This window comes from Pristiophorus japonicus, chromosome 23, assembly GCF_044704955.1.
Source record: "Pristiophorus japonicus isolate sPriJap1 chromosome 23, sPriJap1.hap1, whole genome shotgun sequence".
Classification (NCBI taxonomy): domain Eukaryota; kingdom Metazoa; phylum Chordata; class Chondrichthyes; family Pristiophoridae; genus Pristiophorus; species Pristiophorus japonicus.
In genome coordinates, this window is record NC_091999.1 from 28,306,187 (window position 1) to 28,322,125 (window position 15,939).

At 44.2% G+C, this 15,939-nt stretch overlaps 1 non-coding gene across 1 annotated transcript; it reads right to left on the bottom strand.

The window, feature by feature from the left end:
* Positions 1–1,098: 1,098 nt before the first annotated feature.
* Positions 1,099–1,181, bottom strand: trnal-uaa (transfer RNA leucine (anticodon UAA)). The gene has a single exon. It is a non-coding gene; the product is annotated as a tRNA-Leu (tRNA).
* Positions 1,182–15,939: the final 14,758 nt, after the last annotated feature.

The following is a 15,939-nucleotide window of genomic DNA, read 5'->3' on the forward strand; positions in this document are numbered from 1 at the left end:
AGTCGGCAGAGTTCAAACCTGCGCAGCGAAACCCCGATGGGTTTTTTGTCTATTGCCTGACCCACTCGGCCACGACGACTGGCTCGCTGCATCAATAAATGGTACTCAGATAAAACTCAGTCATCCATCTCTGTGCAGCAGACGGCCACAGAATCCGGAAAAGGTCTCCGTTTGCTAAAAATCTGGAAGAGGCAATCTCCTCTTCCTGTATTTGTACTGTTCTGTATTGCTCTGGAACTTTTTAACATGAATCAACAACAAGAAACAGAAGTCCAATTCTACATTTTGTAAAAGCTGTCACCGCGTCGGGAGTAGAACCACGGTCTCCGGCAGAACAGGCGGGGATACTCACCACGTTACTAACGAGCATGAGTTCTATCACAGCAGGAATCGAGCTGTGAACAGAACTGGACACCATGAGAAGTCGACAGACACATTGAGAGACAGAGACAAACTGACAACCAGGGAGAGACAGACAGCGAGATAGAGACAACGAGAGACAGAAAATGTGAGACTGAGAAGGAGAGTCAGACTGAGTGAGAAAAAGAATCAAACATATACATATATCGAGATGTATGTGTGTGATCTATTAAGAGAGAGAGGGAAAGAGTGAGAGAAAGCCAATGATAAAGACAGTGACAAGGAGACAGATAGAGAGAGAGAGATAGAGACTAAAACAGAAAATGAAGGAAATACTTCTCAGCTTACAGGCAGGGACTACCAGAGACAGGCAAAGACATGGACAGACCGAAATGATGGGAAAGAGAGAGCCAGTCAGACAAAGAGTCTGAGAGAATCCCATTGGAACAGACGTGGCACCGTGAGAAAGAGACAGATTGAGAGACAGAGACATGCAGAGAAACAGGGACAGACATAGTGAGTCAGACTGAGAGAGACAAAGACTCAAACATACAAACACATACACAACTCTCTGAAGAGAGAGAGAGAGGCAGAGACCGAGCGAGACAGATAAATTTCACAATTTCATTTCATTATCGGTTCAGAGTGTCACACAGTTACAGAAAATTGTTGATTCAACCGATGAAAAAACGGTCTCACTGATCAGAATGGGAGGAAATCCGTGTTAAATTAAAGAGATACCAGGAGTGGGGTACGAACCCACGCGGGAAAAACCCCATTGAGTTTTAAGGCCAATGCCTCAACCACTCGGCTATCCTGGTCCTGTGCGAACCTGGATTCCGTCTCTGTGAGAATCTGGGCTTCAACCCCATCCCCACATACAAACACATACACATCGGCTTTCAGTGAGCATTTGCGAACATTTTTCGGAATACTTACACGGGGGCAACTCTCTTACTCTGTTTCGAGTAATGCTCTGGGACATTTCATATCCACCCGAGGTTGCAGACGGAGCTTCAATTTAACATTTCACCCGAAAGTCAACAGCTTCAACATTGCAAAATTCTCCAAGTGCTGCACTTGGGTGTTAGCCAAGATGATATGCTCAAGTCCAAGGATTGGACTTGAACACACAAACTCCCGATTCAGTCGTGAATGCTGCCACTGAACCAAAGCCGATACAAAAGTTTACAACCGTATTATTTTCCCCAAGTCTTTTTTATAAGTTCCAGGACATACCAATATCATGGTGATGATTTCCAAAGACAGTTGCACATACACAGAATACATATATAGAGATAGACAGACACAGAGACACACACACACAGAACCAAAAATTTACATGCACCAACGGGCATGCACAGATGCCTTAGACATCTCGAGGGATAGACAGACTGAATCACTGTCGCAACTTTGACTGATGTTTGCGATTTTTTTAAACGGATGTATCGTGAATATTGCAGATTAATACAAATGAGAAAACAATGTCAGTGTTGAAAGGTGTGGGACGTTATTCCATCTATCTCAGGATCAGTTTGGCAGAGAACTGGTTAAATTGTGAAATGGAATGAAAAATGCTGAGAATTGCAGTTGGCAGGATTCGAACCAGCACGGGACAAACCAAGTGGATTTCTAGTACTTCGACTTAACCACTCGGCCACGACTACTGTTTCGCTGCCTTGCTAAACGTTACTCAGAAAAAAACTCAGTCATCCATCTCTGTGCAGCAGACGACCAAAGACTCCTGAAAAAGTCTCCGTTTGCTTAAAATCTGGAAGAGGCAATCTCCTCTTCCTGTATTGTTGCAGTTCGATATTGCACTGGAACTTTTTAATATGAATCTCTTCCAAGAAACAGAAGTAAAATTCAACATTTTAAATGCCTCTCCGTCTGGGAATTGAACCCCAGTCTCCCGCTTGACAGGCGGTGATACTCACCGATATACTAATGAGGAACTGACGGATATCAGTGATGTCAGAGCAGGAATCGAGCTGCGAACAGAACTGGACACCATGAGAAGTCGACAGGCACATTGAGAGACAGAGACAAGCCAACAAACAGGGAGAGACATACAGCGAGATAGAGGCAACGAGAGACAGAAAGTGTGAGGCTGAGAAGGAGAGGCAGACTGAGTGAGAAAAAGACTCAAACATATACATATACACAGATGTGTGTGTGTAATCTATTAAGAGAGAGATGGAAAGAGTGAGAGAAAGACAATGATTGAGACAGTGACAAGGAGAGAGACAGATAGAGAGAGAGATAAAGAGACTAAAACAGAAAATGATGGAAATACTTCTCAGCTTACAGGCAGGGACTAACAGAGACAGGCAAAGACATGGACAGACCGAAATGATGGGAAAGAGAGAGCCAGTCAGACAAAGAGTCTGAGAGAATCCCATTGGAACAGACGTGGGCACCGTGAGAACGAGACAGATTGAGAGACAGAGACAAACAGAGAAACAGGTACAGACAGAGTGAGTCAGACTGAGAGATAAAAAGACTCAAACATACAAACACATGCACAGCTCTCTGAAGAGAGAGAGAGGCAGAGACCGAGCGACACAGATATCTTTCACAATTTCATTTCATTATCGGTTCAGCGTATCACATAGTTACAGAAAATTGCTGATTCAACCGATGAAAATCCGGCATCACTGATCAGAATGGGAGGAAATCCGTGTTTAATTAAAGAGATACCAGGAGTAGGGAAGAACCCACGCCGGAAAAACATATTGAATTTTCAGGCCAACGCCTTAACCACTCGGCTATCCTGGTCCTGTGAGTACCTGGATTCTGTCTCTGTGACAAACTGGGCTTCAACCCCAATCCCACATACAAACACATGCACATCGGCTTTGAGTGAGAATTTACGAACATTTTTAGTAATATTGACACGGGGGAAATTCTCCTATTCTGTTTCGAGTAAGGCTCTGGGACCTTTCATATCCACCCGAGGGTGCAGATGGAGCTTCAATTTAACATTTCATCCGAAAGTCAACAGCTTTAACATTGCAAAATTCCTCAAGTGCTGCACTTGAGTGTTAGCCAAGATGATATGCTCAAGTCTAAGGTGTGCGACTTGAACACACAAAGTCCTGATTCAGTCGAGGATGCTGCCACTGAACCAAAGCCGATACAAAAGTTCACAACCGTATTATTTTCCCCAAGTCTTTTTTATAAAATCCAGGATATACCAAATTCATGATTATGATTCCATAGACAGTTGCACATACACAGAGACATATATAGAGATAGACAGACACAGTCACACACACAAACATATCCAAAAAATTACACGCACCAACGGGCATGCACAGATGCCTTGGACATCTCGAGGGATAGACAGGCTGAATCACTGCAGCAACTTTGACTGATTTTTGCGATTTTTTATAAAGGATGTATCGTGAATATTGCAAATTAATAAAAACGAGAAAAAAATGTCAGTGTTGAAAGGTGTGGGAATTTTTTCCATCAATCTCAGGATCAGTTTGGCAGAGAACTGGTTAAATTGTGAAATGGAATGAAAAATGCTGAGAATCGTAGTCAGCAGGATTCGAACCAGGACGGGATAACCCAATGGATTTCTAGTCCATCGCCTTAACCAGTCGGCCACGACTACTGGGTCGCTGCTTTGTTAAACGTTAGTTAGAAAAAACTCAGTCATCCATCTCGGTGCAGCAGACGGCCAAAGAATCCTGAAAAAGTCTCTGTTTGCGAAACATCTGGAACAGGCAATCTCTTCGACCTGTATTTGTACAATTCCATATTGCTCTGGAATTTTTAATATGAATCTCTACCAAGAAACAGAAGTAAAATTCAACATTTTGAAACAACTGCCTCCCCGTCAGGGAATTGGACCCCGGTCTCCCACATAACAGGCGGAGATACTCACCACTATACTAACGAGGAACTGAACGGTACCATCACTGTCAGAGCAGGAATCGAGCTGTGAATAGAACTGGATAACATGAGAAGTCGATAGACACATTGAGAGACAGAGACAAACCGACAAACAGGGAGAGACAGACAGCGAGATAGAGACAACGAGAGGCATCAAATGTCAGACTGAGAAGGAGAGGCAGTCTAAGTGAGAAAAAGACTCAAATACATACATATAAGAGATGTGTGTGTGTGATCTATTAAGAGAGAGAGGGAAAGAGTGAGAGAAAGACAATGATAAAGATAGTGACAAGGAGCGGGACAGATCGAGAAAGAGAGATAGAGACTAAAAGAGAAAATGATGGAAATACTCAGCAGGTTAGAGACAGGGACTAACAGAGACAGGCAAAGACATGGACAGACCGAAATGATGGGAAAGAGAGAGCCAGTCAGACAAAGAGTCTGAGAGAATCCCATTGGAACAGACGTGGGCACCGTGAGAAAGAGACAGATTGAGAGACAGAGACAAACGGAGAAACAGGGACAGACAGAGTGAGTCAGACTGAGAGAGACAAAGACTCAAACATACAAACACAGATACAGCTCTCTGAAGAGAGAGAAAGGCAGAGACCGAGCGACACGCAGCTCCCAGTGCACCTCCTCTTTTCCTAATCTGCCGCCATACAGATAATATTCTGCCTTCGTGTTTTTGCCACCAAAGTGGATAACCTCACATTTATCCACATTATACTGCATCTGCCATGCATTTGCCCACTCACCTAACCTGTCCAAGACACCCTGCAGCCTCTAAGCGTGCTCCTCCCAGCTCACGCCGCCACCCTGTTTGTATCATCTGCAAACTTGAAGATATTACACTCAATTCCTTCATCTAAATCATTAATGTATATTGTAAATAGCTGGGGTCCCAGCGCTGAGCCCTGCGGCACCTCACTAGTCACTGCCTGCTTTTCTGAAAAGGACCCGTTTATCCCGACTCTCTGCTTCCTGTCTGCCAACCAGTTATCTATCCACGTCAGTACATTACCCCCAATACCATGTGCTTTAATTTTGCACATCAATACCTTGTTGAAAGCCTTTTGAAAGGCCAAATACACCACATCCACTGGTTCCCCTTATCCACTATACTCGTTATTTCCTCAATAAATTCCAGAAGATTTGTCAAGCTTGATTTCCCTTTCATAAATTCATGCAGCTTGGACCGATCCTGTCACTGCTTTCCAAATGCACTGCTATTTCATCTTTAATAATTGATTCCTACATTTTCCCCACGACTGATGTGAAGCTAACCGGTCTATAATTATCCATTTTCTATCTCCCTCCTTTTTTAAAATGTGGTGTTACATTAACTAATCTCCAGTCCATACAAACTGATCTGGAGTCCATGGACTGTTGGAAAATGATCACCAATGAATCCGCTATTTCTAGGGACACTTCCTTAAGTACTTTCCAATATAGACTATCAGGCCCCGGGGATTTATCGGTCTTCTATCCCATCAATTTTCCTAACACAATTACCTGACTGATAAGGATTTCCTTCAGTTCCTCCTTCTTGCTAGATCCTCGGTGCCCTCGTATTTCTGGAAGGTTATGCGTGTCTTCCTTCGTGAAGACAGAACCAAAGTAATTTTTCAACTGGTCTACCATTTCTTTGTTCCCCATTATAAATTCACCTGAATCTGACTGCAAGGGACCTATGTTTGTCTTCTCTAATCTTTTTGTCTTCACATATCTATAGATCTTTATTATGTTTCCAGCAAGCTTCCTCTCGTTCTCTATTTTCCCCCTCCTAATTAAACCCTTTGGCCTCCTCTGCTGAATTCTAAAGGTCTCCCAGTCCTCAGGTTGCGGCTTTTTTTGGCCAACTGATATGCCTCTTCCTTGCATTTAACACTATCCTTAATTTCCCTTGTTAGCTACGGTTGAGCCACCTTCCCCGTTTTATTTTTACTCCAGACAGGGAAATACAATTGTTGAAGTTCGTCTTTGTGATCTTTAAATGTTTGCCATGGCATATCCACCGTCAACCCTTTAAGTATCATTCGCCAGTCTATTCTAGCCAATTCACGTCTCATACCATCGAAGTTACTTTTCGTTAAGTTCAGGACCCAAGTCTCTGAATTAACTGTGTCACTCGCCACCTTAAACAGAATTCTACCTAATTATGGTCACTCTTCCCAAGGGACCTCGCACAACAAGATTGCTAATTTGTCCTTTCTCATTACACACCACCCAGTCGAGGATGGCCAGCCCTCTAGATGGTCCCTCGACATATTGGTTGAGAAAACCATCCCTAATACGCTCGAGGAAATCCTCCTCCACCGTATTGCTTCCTGTTTGATTGCCAATCTACATGTAGAGCAAGGTCTCCCTTGATAACTGCTGTATCTTTGTGGCACGCATCCCTTATTTCTTGTTTGATGCTGTCCCCAACCTCACTACTACTGTTTGCTGATCTGTACACAACTCCTCGAGCGTTTTCTTCCCTTTGGTATTCCGCAGCAACACCCATACATGTTCCACATCATCCAAGCTAATGTCGTTCCTTACTATTGCCTTAATTTCCTCTTTAACCAGCAACACTTCCCCAACACCTTTTCATTTCTGCCTATGCTTCCTGAATGTTGAATTCCCAGCCTTGGTCACCCTGGAGCTATGTCTCCGTCATGCCAATTTTATCTTATTCAGTAATTGCTGCTTGTGCAGTTAATTCATCCGCCTTATTACGAAAACGTCTCGCAATGAGGCACAGAGCCTTCAGGCTTGTTATTTTAATACATTTTGAACCTTTAGAATTTTGCTGTAAAATGGCCCGATTTGATTTTTGCCGTGGTTTATCTGCCCTCCACCTTTACTTTTAATCTTTCGTTCTGCGCCCATTCTACTTCCCTCTGTCTCCTGTCGCCCTGCCATATTACTTTAAACCCTCCCCAACAACGCTAGCAAACACTCTCCCTTGGACATTGTTTCTGGTCCTGCCCAGGTACAGACCTTCCGGTTTAGATCTGGTCCCACCTCCCCCAGAACCGGTTCCAAAGTCCCAGGAATTGAATCCCTCCCATCTGCACCACATTTCAAGCCACGTATTCTTCTGAGCTATCCTGCGATTCCTGCTCCGACTAGCAGGTGGCACTTGGAGCAATCCATAGTTTGCGACCTTTTAGGTCCGACTTTTTAATTTAACTCCGAGCTCCCTCAATTCAGCTTGTAGGTCCTCAGACAGAGTGAATCAGAGAGTGACAGAGACTCAAACACATAAAGATATACAGGCCTCTCTAAAGACAGAGAGTGAGAGGCACAGATACATTCCACAATCCCATTTCTTTGTCAGTTGAGAGTGTGACAGTGTTACTGATTCAACAGAAGGCATTCGGGTAACACTGAGCAGGATGGGAGAAAATCGGTGCAAAATTCAAGAGTTACCAGGAGTGGAGTGCGAAACCACGCGTGTATAAACCCATTAGATCCTAAATGCAACGACTTACACATTCGGCCATTCTGGACTTGTGAACCTTCTCATTCTGTCTCTGTGAAAATCTGGGCTTGAGCTCCACCCTCACAGACACACGCATACACACAGGTTTTCAGTGAGCATTTCAGAATATTTATATAAAAGTGACACGGGGACAACTCACTACTCTTTTTCGAATAATGTTGTGCGAACTTTCACATTCACCGGAGAGAGCAGACGGAGCTTCATTTTAACATTTTATCCCAAAGTCAACAGCTTCAACAATGTACAATTCTACATTTCGAAAATGCTTCCTCCCGCATGACAGGTGGGGATACTCACGACTATACTAACGAGGTACTGACGGGTGTAGATTTTGAGACAGCAGGAATCGCGCTGTGAAATGAACTGGACACCATGAGAAAGAGACAGACACATTGAGAGACAGACACAAACAGAGAAACAGGGAGAGACAGACAGCGAGCTAGAGAAATAGAGAGAGAGAGCAAGTGTGAGACTGAGAGGGATAGGCAGACTGAGTGAGACAAAGACTCAAACACACACATACACAGAGAGGGAGGCATGTAGTAATTGAAAACCAGAAACAAAGACAAAGACATGGAAAAGAAAGCGACAAAGAGAGATAGAGAGATAGTGATAGAGAAGATAGAGAGAGAGAGAGACAGAGATAAAAACAGAAAATGATGGAAATACTCAACAGGTTAGAGACAGGGTCGAACAGAGACAGGCAAAGAGAGACAGGCAGGCAGAGACATAGACAGACAGTAATAATGGGAAAGAGAGAGACAGTCAGACAGAGAGACTGAGAGAATCCCATTGCAACAGAACTGGACACTGTGAGAAAGACACGGGCAGATTGAGAGACCGAGACAAACAGAAACAGGGAGAGACAGAGTGAGTCAGAGCGAGACAGAGTGAGGGAGACAAAGTCTCAAACACGCAAACAATTGCACAGATCTCTAAAGAGACAGAGGTAGAGAGTGAGGCAGAGACTGAGAGACACAGATACATTTCACGATTCCATTTCTTTATCGGTTCAGAATGCTATAGAATTACAGTAAAATGCAGATTCAACAGATTCTTACTGCAGTCGTACAGGGCCTTGGTGAGGCCTCACCTGGAATATTGTGTTTAGTTTTGGTCTCCTAATCTGATAAAGGACGTTCTTGCTATTGAGGGAGTGCAGCGAAGGTTAACCAGATTGATTCCCGGGATGGCTGGACTGCCATACGAGGAGAGACTGGATCAACTGTTTTTTTATACATTGGGGATTGGAAGGATGAGAGGGGATTTCATAGAAACATAAAGATTCTGGCGGGACGGGACAGGTTAGATGCGGGTAGCTTGTTTCCGATGTTGGGGAAGTCCAGAACCAGGGGACACAGCCTTAGGACAGCCATGTCTCCGTGGTGCCAATTATATCATATTCATTAATTGCTGCTTGTGCAGTTAATTAATTCACCTTATTACGAATACTCCTCGCATTGAGGCACAGAGCCTTCAGGCTTGTCTTTTTATTAACACACTTTGTCCCTTTAGACTTTTGCTGTAATGTGGCTCTTTTTGAAAGGAATGACAAATGTGTATGCAGTTGCAGGAGGATGTGAGGGGAAACAAGCATAATACGAGGGGAAGAGTACATCCGCGATGGACCAGTACGAGATCAAAAATAATGGAAATATAAGGGGAATATCGTTATCCGTGTGCCAGAGAGGAGGAAGCCTAACTATAGGTCCTCGCCCAGTGGGAGATGGGAGCAGGATAGATGCGGGTTTGACAATACTACGGAAGGATGCGTCATTGGAATAAACCCTGCCCGAACCTACATTACACGTATCAAGGACAAGGAGAATATTGTGCGGTAACTAGCCTGGGAACTTACGTTACTCCAAGACTGTCGGTGGCAGCGGGAAGAGCACGCATGACATGCCAGGAAGACAGTGACATGAAATATAAACGATGAGATTAAGCAAGATATTGATGTTTACATGTAAGAGCAAGCACAATCAATTCCCCTGTACTTGAAGATTTAACTAGCTCAAGAAATAACATTAAAAGATATTAAGAGCTGAAGGAGAAAGCTGAAGAACTGGACAGTGAAATAAAGGATAAGCTGAAAAACCCGCCTTGGTACTTGAGATTATACACCCCTGGATAAGGATCCTTTCCCATACCCTAGTGGCAGTACAGATAGAAATAGCCTTGATTTGGTTGGTGATGTTATATAACAAGTGCAAAGACAGGCGAGGCTTACCCGAGCAAAGTTATAAGATCGGATTAGAATTATATCCCATGTGTTAGTCCTAGTGCAGCTGATAGTGGTGTTGATGCTACTGGGAGACTGTACAGGCAGATACAAGAGACGCAGAATGAAGAGATTGGCGAAGACCCGGAACCAAGAACGCAGAAAGCCTTTGCTAGATCCAAAGCGGGTTAATCAAACAAAAAGGCGGCATGAATAGCTGATCTGAGTCGTGAGTGTCCCAATCCTATCGCCTGATCAAGGAAACGGAGGCGGGAGACATAGGAATCAGGACAGGATAAGGCAGGGAAAGGAAAATTGTTGTTCTTGGTGGGATATTTTTAAGGGCTGATCACCTAAAGCCTACGCAGTCCTCAAATTGATGTGGCATTCAATTGTGGTAATAATGGTAGTGGAAGGGGTATGTATCGTGATCCAACTATATCTGATGTGAAAGAACAGAGAGTCGAACAGCAAACAGCCTTGTAAATTATATAATGTAGGCATGATAGGGAGGCGAGTGACTTTGTAACGCGTTAGGGAAACAACCAAGATCCCCGAGCTTATGCACTGTATGTACAAAAAGAAATATAAGTGGCGTGCCAATATCCCAGGGAAATGGTCAGGGGTAGTATCTAAAGACTCCGCAAAAGATGGAACTACGAGCGATCCCAGGGATATGGACTTGATATCACCATTTCCAGCAGATCGCTCAGAACATATGTGTGGTCAGCTGATTATTTAGAAATAATCAGGGACCAACAGGAGGGACTGAAAGGGCAGATTACAAATTGTAATTACAATTAATAATAATAATTGCGATGTTTCAAAATGGAGTTAACAGGTTTTTAAAATGGAACCCACAGCCTGTTTTTCAGACTGTGGGAAGCATGTGTGGGATGCCTTCCACAGAGGAGCAGATGTTTCAATCCATAGACCAAAGGCCTTGGGAGCTGGGCACGGACACAGATAACATAGAATTTGAATTGTATAGCAAAATAAGAGTTAAATGAAAGAATCATAACAACAGGTATTTGGAATTACCAATTAAGGCATATAGAAGCCAGATTGGAGGAAGCGCTGTTCCAATCAATCATGTATTAATCAATCAGCATGTATTAGTTGTAACTTGCGTAATTACTTAATGCTATAATCTGAAACTGTATAAAGTAATATGTCTCTGGCTCTATCTTCGAGCATTCCTTCAAGGATAGCTCCCCTGCCGGCTTGTATTAATAAAACCTGCATTTACTTTAAGGCTAACAGAATCCTCGTGGTGGTTTGAAGTTAACCCTAACAAGGTTAGAGAGATAGGGAGAGCTATAGGGGCTCTAGAGGTTCGAGAGATAGGGAGGGGTGTAGGGCTGCAGGAGGTTACGGAGATAGGGAGAGGTGTACGGGCTGGAGGAGGTTACAGAGATAGGGAGGGTTGTAGGGACTGGAGGATGTTACAGAGATAGGGAGGGGTGTAGGGACTGGAGGAGGTTACAGAGATAGGGAGAGGTGTAGGGGCTGAAGGAGGTTACAGAGATTGGGAGGGGTGTAGGGACTGGAGGAGGTTACAGAGATAGGGAGGGATGTAGTGGCTGTAGAAGGTTACAGAGAGAGGGGGGGTGTAGGGGCTGGAGGAGTTTACAGAGATAGGGAGGGGTGTAGGGGCTGGAGGAGGTTACAGAGAGAGGGAGGGGTGTAGGGGCTGGAGAATGTTACAGAGATAGGGAGGGGCAGGGCCATCGAGGCGTTTGAACAGGAGGCTGAGAATTTCAAAATCAGCGCCTCGCTGGGGCCGAGGATGGGGTAGAAATGTAGAATCACAATCGCCTCACTATCTACCCTGCACTAACCCCAATCACCTGTTAAATCACCGGGAGTTCCAGCGACACTCCTCCCACTCTCTCTTCGTATTTATCCACTCACTGCCTCTCTCAAAGCTTATCTCCCATTGACAATCCATGTGAGTGCCCTCGTTGTCCCAGAATTGCTCCCCGTGGACACCGACTGACCTTCCCCGTGCCTCCGCCGCCCTCCTCCTGTTCCATGATGGCCGACAAATTCAGGTTGTGTTCCAGTCAGCAAGCAAAAGATCGGGGCTGGGGGGGAAGGGGTCATATAAAATAAAACACGTGGCGGCCGGAGGAAGAGGCTTGCGGGACCATGTCCGTCCCGCGGGCCGCATGTTTGACATCTCTGATCTGCACTGTCAAGCCCTGTAAGAATTTTGTATGTTTTAAAATGAGATCACCTCTCCTTCTTCTATCCTGTCCAGAATATAGGCTTAGTCTACTCAATCTCTCCTCACAGGACAATCGCCCATCCTAGGAATCAGTTTGGTGAACCTTCGTTGCCATCCTCAATAGTAAGTACGTCCTACCTGAGGTAAGCAATCAAAACTGTACACAATACTCCAGGTGTAGTCTCACCAGGGTCCTATATAATTGCAGTAAGATGTCTAGGAGCAAGTTATTATTTAAATGGAGAAAGATTGCAAAGTGCCGCAGTACAGCAGGCCCTGGGGTTACTTGTGCATGAAGCACAAAAGGATAGTATGCAGGTACAGCAAGTGATCGTGAAGGCCAATGGTATCTAGACGTTTTTTGCAAAGGGGATGGAGTATAAAAGTGGGGAAGACTTGCTCCAGCTATATAAGGTTTTGGTGAGGCCACACCTGGAATACTGCATGCAGTTTTGTTTTCCATATTTACGAAAGGATATAATTGCTTTGGAGGCAGTTCAGAGAAGGTTCACTCGGTTGTTATAAGGGATCAGCAGGTTGACTTAAGAGGAAAGGTTGAGTAGTTTGGGCCTCGACTCATTGGAATTAAGAAGAATGAGAAGTGATCTTATCGAAACATATAAGATTATAAGGGGGCTTGACAAGGTGGATGCAGAGCTGATGTTTCCACTGATGGGTGGAGACTCGAACTAGAGGGCATGATCTTAGAAGAAGAGGCCGCCCATTTAAAACAGATGAAGAGGAATTTCTTCTCTCAGAGGGTTGTAAATCTGTCGAACTCGCTGCCTCAGAGAGCTGTCGAAGTTGGGACATTGAATAAATTTAAGACAGAAATAGTTTCTTAAATGATAAGGGGATAAGGGGTTATGGAGAGCGGGCGGGCAAGTGGAGCTGAGTCTATGATCAGATCAGCCATGATCTTATTGAATGGCGGAGCAGGCTCGAGGGGTATGGCCGACTCCAGTTCCTATTTCTTATGTTCCTTTTCTTATGTTTACTATTATCCTCAACTCCTCTTGTAATAAAGTCCAATATACCATTTGTTTTCTTAATTGCTTGCTGTGCCTGCATGTTAACTTTCAGTGATTTGTGTACAAGGACACAACGGTCCCTCTGAACACCAACATTTCCCAATCTCTCACCATTTCAAGTAGCTGTTTCCAGTCCACTTTGGCTAAACCACATCTCAGTTTAGTAAAATTGGCTTTTCCCCAATTGCGAACTTTTATTCCTGGTCAATCTTTGTCCTTTTCCATAACTACACTAAATCTAACTGAATTACGATCACGAGCACCAAAATGCTCTCCCACTGATACCCCTTCCACCTGCCCAGCTTCAGTCCCTAATACTAAGTCCAGAACTTCCCCCTCTCTTGTTGGGCTTGCTAAATACTGGTTAAAAGTATCTGCTGGTGGTTGATCCCTCTGCGAATGGAAATAGGTCCTTCCTCTCCACTCTATCTAGGCCCCTCATAATTTTATGCACCTCATTGACATCTGCCCTCAGCCTCCTCTGTTCCAAAGAAAACAAACTATTAAGAGGGTTGGTGGGCTGGAGGAGGTTACAGAGATAGGGAAGGGCGTGACCCTGGAGAGATTTGAACAAGAGAATGTGTATTTTAAAGGCTGATGCCACCAGCCATCTCGCCCAGCACAGAATGTAACTCACTTCCACAGGAAGGATGTTACGTTTACTACTGCGCATGCATAATGAGAGGAAATCAATCTCTGTCCCTTTAACTAACAGTGGCATGGAAAGAGGGAAATGCATGACCTTTAAACACCTGGTCCACTTGGCACTGAAGTGTTTGAAACTCATAATAGGAACTCCAGGAAAACAAAATACTGACAAATGTTAAACTGTTTTGTTGACAAATGAAATCTAGATTTAACTTTAAAAGATGAATAGTTTAACAGGGATTCACACAGACTCACCGGACAGGCCGTCTCAGGATCCACCCCTCAAGCACCGCGATTTGTTGCAGAACACGCTGCTCCATGGGCCCTCCGGCCTCTGACCTCTCTTCATGTTGGTTCCCAAGGCAATCAAACACCACTCGCCAACATTACACTGCCACATTAAGTTGAGAGGCTCAGAGGAAGAAGTAAAATGAGGCTGTGAATCTGAGTTGAAAAATACAATTAGAAAAGCATGATTAAATGAACGAGGAGAGACAATATAAACTAAAGGGTACAATCCTAAAAAGGCTGCATGAACAGTGAGACCTGCGGGTATATGTGGACAAATCGCTGAAGGTGGCAGGACAGGTTGGGAAAGCAGTTAAAAATGCTTGCAGGATCCTGGGCATCACAGAGTACAAAAGCAAGGAGGTTATGATGAACCTTTGTAAAACACTGGTTCGGCCTCAACTGGAGCATTGTGTCCAATTGTGAGCACCGCAGATTAGGATGTGATGGCCTTAGAGAGGCTGCAGAAAAGATTGACCAGAATGATTCACGAGATGAGGGACTTCAGTTCCGTGGATTGACTGGAGAAGCTAGGGTTGCTCTCCTTGGAGCAGAGAAGGTTGAGAGGAGAATTGATAGAGGTGTTCAAAATCATGAGGGGTCCAGACAGAGTAGATTGAGAGATAGTGTTCACATTGGTGGAAGGGTCGAGAACCAGAGGAGACGGATTTAAGGTGGATGAGCAGAAGAACCAAAGACAGTGTAAGAAAAATCTATTTTATGCAGTGAGTCGTTCGGATCTGGAATGCACGGCCTGAAAGGTTAGTGGAGGCAGACTCAATCACAGCTTTCAAAAGGGAATTGGATAAGTATCTGAAAGAAAACATTTGCAGGACCGGGGGAAAGGGCGGGCAATGGGACTAGCTGGGGGCCGGCAAGGGCTCGACGGGCCGAATGGCCTCCCGTGCTGTAACCATTCTCTGATTGTGTGAGCAGAACCACTCTGTTCCTTGACTCAATCTAAAGCTTTCCTAAGTGTGAGCACCTCTGTTCAACCTGTCTAACTCAGCTTCAAATATATTCAATGACCAAGCCTCCACAGCTCTCTGGGGCAGAGAATTCCACTGATTACAATCCTCTGAGAGAAGAAATTCCTCCTCATCTCAGTTTTAAATGGTCTGAGGAGAAAAGCTGCATTTGTAAATAGAACAGGATTTACTGGGATTGCTTTGGCACTGAACCATATTCATTGTGGCAGCTCTTGTTTGTTTCTGATTATCTTAATAACCGCTATATATGGGCTGCAGATTAATATCTTGTATAAATGTTGACCAAATTATCTTCGTTTCAAACACAGTGTGTCGAATATTTGATTCCTCCATGATCAGAAGAGACTAATTGATGTTCTGTTCCCGACTGTTCCATTTTAGGGCTTTTCCTTAATCTCACTTACATCACTTCTCACCTAGTTCACCTTCTATTATATCAAACCCCAAACTTGTTCCGTTTGAGTACACGAGTTGTAGTTGTAGTTGACTTAACTGCAGTGTCTTACTTTAAACTCAGCTGAAATCCTTTGAACCGCCCCTTTATTGAACTGCCTTGCATAAGATTTGAAATCCGTTACTTTCTGTAACCTGGTTTTGGAACCGATTGAATTTTAAAATGCATCCACACATTTGCACGTGATAGCCTGTGAAATATTCTGAATTTGTAATTTTCATTGCCACAAACTTAGTTCCCTGGCCACCGACTCAATCCTTCTCCCCAACTTGTGTCTGTGCCTGAACCGGACTGTTTGCAACCTTGGTGCCATACTTAACCC